Raw genomic sequence first — 5,036 nt, forward strand, 5'->3', positions numbered from 1 at the left:
GTAGATACACACACGGCAGGAGAGATCCATTTCATTAAAAAAAAAAAAAAAAAAAAAAAATCCTCTGAAGGAGTATTAAGGGATCCTTTTCCCATTTCGTCCACCGGTGAGGAACCGCAGAGGATCTCTGAGGAATGGGCCTCGCCCCTCTTTATAGAGGGAAGTACGTATAAAAGTAAATAGCGGTGACAGTAGTAGTAACAGTAAGCGTTGGCCTTTGTAACGCCTCCGCAAAGTTTTGTCATTTATCTTGATATATAGGTCTTCTCGCTTGAACAGCTCTTGTGGTAGTAGTAGTAGTAGTGAGTACGAGCCTTTGTAAGGACTCTTTAGAGCTAAGTTTGCTATGGAATGTTTCATAACATCAACAACAACAAAAATTACAACATTTGTAGTAGTAGCTTTTCCCTTTGTAATCGCTCCCCAAGTTTTTCAAATTGTCTCCGTAAAGACTGTTTTGCTGTAGGGACACCAGCAATGACATCAGCAGTTGTATTTTTATTATTATCATTATGATTATTGTGTTCTTCTGAATTTAAATAGGTAACACTCCTAGATCTCTTGCATCTAGATGTGACTCTAGCACGAGTAAAGGCATTGTCACACTAGCGAAATTTCCGTCGACTTTTTCTGAGTTTGTCGTCGACTTTCCAAAGAAGTCGACGTCATTCCGTACTCTGGTTGTCACACACGTTCTTCTTCATACCGTGGTTGTCGTCGTCAAAACGTAAACAAACCATCTGAGCTGTGGCTTCCCGGAATGATAAAACAACTATGCTTTATAACACTAAGCAACTAGTGGGTCGTTCTTGCATGTGTTTAATGATGCTGCATAGAATTGAAAAAAAAGTCTTTGGGTTCGGTCCTGGTTAAAAAGACGTAAAAAGTTTTATTTAAAAAAATAAGCTAGGGCTAGCCTAGATAGGCTATTCGTAACCTTGTTTACGCAACCACAGTCAGACTGTATTATAAATTAAACTAGAGAAACACTGCAAAAATTTTAAAGATTTTTTGTTTATATTATTTGCTAATGCCAAAAAAAAAAAAAAAACAATGAGAGCAGACATAGGCTATATAACAATCTGAAATTCACGATCTATCATGCTTATCTGTATAAAGATCAGCAAGTTCGGGAAAGTTTTCCCTGAGTCGCATGGCAATCTCTTGGTAATTTTTTCATAAAACTTTCATGCTTATGGTCCCATAAGCATCGTCTCTCTCCCATATCTTCGACCAAAAACTGTTCTGGCAATCTTGTCCACTGTACCAAGAACTCCATCTTGCATCTGATGACTTGAAATGCGCGCTCTCCGAGATATAAACTAACAGTAAAGTCGACGGTAGCGATGGGTTGAATTCGATCGGTACCGTTTTGAAAATTCGTGACGACGACACCAGAAAGTCGTCGTCAAAACATGAAAAGTCGACGACAGTTTCAAAAGTCAACGGAAATTTCGCCTTAAGAGTAAATAAACACAAACCAATTCAACTGTTTAGGCAAAAAGCTAAACATCATCGTACTGATATTCCTGAAGACGACATTTACATAGTCACGTTAAATTGAATTAAGACTAATTGACAACTCTTCTTTCTCTGGCATCTGAAGGCGAATTTAATGTGCAATTTTTTTATTCCGAAGCGCTCTGAAGTTTTCTATTGTAAGTTCAAAGTTTCTGGGGAAGTTGGCAAAGTGCTTTATAAATATACTTAATGAAGTTACAATAACGACGGCGTTGAGAGAGAGAGAGAGAGAGAGAGAGAGAGAGAGAGAGAGAGAGAGAGAGAGAGAGGGAATTTTATAATGAAAAAAACCTTTATGCTTGCCCCAATATATATATATATATATATATATATATATATATATTATATATATACATATATAATATATATTATAAATATATATATAATATAATAATATAATATATATATATATAATAATATATATATATATATATATATATATATAATATATATATATATTATATATATATAACGGAAATTATTCAATTCAAAATCTTTTTCACAAAATCGTATATAAAAAAAATAATGCAAAATATTCACTTAAATTTTTTTCCCCTTTAAATGGATCGTATTAAAAAAAAAATATTCATCTTGAAAGTTTGCTTTCACTGCATCATATTATAAAAAAAGGGCGAAATATTCACTTCATAATTTTGCTGTCACTCAACGGTAAATTCGTGCCCTGTGGAAGAGACAGGTATCGAAACCCTATTTGAGATTTCACATCGTCCTCTCAGGTCTGGTTCCCAAGAACCGCCGGTGACGCCGACTGCAAACACTCCCGTGGCCTCATATCTTTTGGGTCTCTCGGAACCCCAATATCTGAGGGCATTTGCATAAAACTGTCACTGGGGCTTTGGAATCTCTTCATCTCTTCTACCGTTTGTTTTCCGTTTAATATCGGACCTCGAGCGGCGAAAGAAAAATGATTTTGTTTCGTTTAAAGTTCGCTAAAATAATGATTGGATGTTATGTTTTAATATAGCAGCGATTACTCACGCTTACATGCATATATATATATATATATATATATATATATATATATATATATATATATATATATATATATATATATATATATGTTGTGATGGCTGGCTTGACCACCACACACACTAAACTTTTATCAACTAGTATTCACCAAAATACCATACTAAGTCCACAAAAGGTGGAATAGTATCCAACTTCAATAAGAGTGCAAAGTCAATTCAAGGGGATAAAGAAAATACTACAAAAATATACTTAATTTTAATACACAAGTTTCAGATAGAAATAACACCTGAACCTCAACAATACAATAATTAATGAGAAACACTCACTCTTAAACTCCCTGCAAAAGAAAACAATTACACGATTAAAGAAAGGTCATCAACACATACATACTAAAAGGGGAGAGGGTCCAGAAAGGAGGAGGCAAGCGAAAAGTAAGAATATCCTAACAAATACAATCTAAATATCCCTAACAAGTTCCTCAAACGACTTTATAGGTCTCCTCTTAGAGGACAATAAACTCCACGTCTGGAGGCTTAATTTGGTTGGCAGGGAAAATTGATCCGAAACTATGGTGTTGGAAGGCTTTCACAAGCTCCACTAATGACGTCAGCAGAGGATCACAGGTCGTGATCTCGATAAATAAATATAGGTATAAATATTATTACCTTGGGACAGAGAGGTCCCCTTGGCTTTTACTGAACCAAGGGCAGTACACAAAATGCAGAATAAAAGGTCCTTGTTGCAGAGTAAGGATATCCAATAAGCTATACAGCTTCAAAACGTAGCTCTGCAATGTGGCGAGGAATAAATATAGTTCCAACAGCAATAATCGTGCCCTTCAAGGTTGGAGGCTCAGAAACACACTGAGGCAAACTCCTCCAAGCGTAAACCTCCATCCCTCGGATAACGAAGGAGCGCCGCCACGTAACCAACACAACTTGAAAATATAAAACAGTCGTTAGCCAATAATAAACACCAAGATAACCACCGGTGAGGAGACAAAAAGCTAATAAAGAAAGAATACAACACTTCTATACTTAACATTAAAAATCTAAAAACTTAAATAATTTAGAAATTAATGACAACTAAGTTACACCTCCTCACCCGACCAAAAAAAAAATTTTCCAAATTTTTTTTTTTTTAAAGTACGTTAACATCTAACTACAATATATATGTTATCACATACTGAAATAATACAATAACAGTCAAAAATAGTCATTAAACAAACTGCAAAGAGCAAAATATTCTCATAAAAAACATGACCTAAACAAAAGGAAAGTGGGTGGCAAGTACCAAGGATAGCAGCTCACAAGGATAGCAGTATATAAGGATAGCCGCCTATAAGGATAGCAGCTCACAAGGATAGCAGTATATAAGGATAGACACCTATAAGGATAGCAGCATATAACAAATACCAACAACCTCATAAGCTTAATACTATTCACAGGAAAAGTTTCCAAAACCAGAAACTCTCAACATCACCATTCGATAAATAAATACCCAACCTAAGAGTTTCACATCACTCACACCATTACTAAACTTAAGAGCGAGTCATGGCTCTAACAACCGGATTCTGTTTATATAGTCCAAAGGCAATAACCTTTTCCACACTCAATACACTGTTCAATTTCAGGGATACACTTCACTCACTATCAATAAATGTTGGGCTCAAAAACCACTGTCTATTTCAGTGTTATATCACACTTATCACCATAGTGTCCAATACATACACACACACCGAACGACACAGAGAAGACCACCACAAGACTCCCCTGCGCAAACAAACACACAAAATCGACGAAGCGTAATTATTAGCCTGAAAATACAGAATAACCGGATTAGTGCCTATCTCTTTTCTTAGCTTATTATAAACCTTATCGTACCTGACACCTCAAAACCTTAGACCACCTATTTAATCAACCATTAGCAAATACCAGTGATCACCCTCACCTTTTAACCTTAAATATCCCGTATACTACACCTAAAACATTATCGTCCTCTGTAATGAAACCATGATTAATAAATCTTAAATATACATTTGTTTCTACTCACTACGTGCCCACTTCAACAGCACACACACCATAACTAGAACGATACAGATACTACCTTTAATAACTGCATAGCCCTCTGCCAATAACCACTATTCAACGCTGCGAGAGAGAAAATCGGCAACAACATTATCTTTTCCTGGGATGTGGGAAAATTCTAAATTCCACTCTTGCAGCATGAGACTCCACCTCATCAATCGTTGTTTTTATTCTTGTATCTGCTGATGAAGGTCAGGGGATTATGATCCGTCAAGACCTTAATAGGTGTATCTGTGGAGGAGAGATAAACCTGAAAATGGTTAATAGCAAGTACTAAAGCAAGAGTCTCTTCTCCACAGTGGAATACCTACGTTGGGCGGAGGACAACTTTTTTGAAAAGAATGCGACAGGATGAGAAACTCCCTGTTCGTCATTCTGCAACAACACCGCTCCTACACCAACGTCACTTGCATCCGTGGCAAGAGAAAAAGGACGTTC

General features: G+C 36.2%; 1 long non-coding RNA gene across 1 annotated transcript; it reads right to left on the reverse strand.

Annotated features, from left to right (window-relative positions):
* Positions 1 to 3,730: 3,730 nt before the first annotated feature.
* Positions 3,731 to 4,756, reverse strand: LOC135196378 (uncharacterized). Its single transcript, XR_010310399.1, has 2 exons — positions 3,898 to 4,756; positions 3,731 to 3,849 (listed from the first exon to the last, which is right to left on the reverse strand). It is a non-coding gene; the product is annotated as an uncharacterized LOC135196378 (long non-coding RNA).
* Between the last annotated feature and the right edge of the window lie 280 nt (positions 4,757 to 5,036).

The sequence above is a fragment of the Macrobrachium nipponense genome, chromosome 23, assembly GCF_015104395.2.
Source record: "Macrobrachium nipponense isolate FS-2020 chromosome 23, ASM1510439v2, whole genome shotgun sequence".
Lineage (NCBI taxonomy): Eukaryota > Metazoa > Arthropoda > Malacostraca > Decapoda > Palaemonidae > Macrobrachium > Macrobrachium nipponense.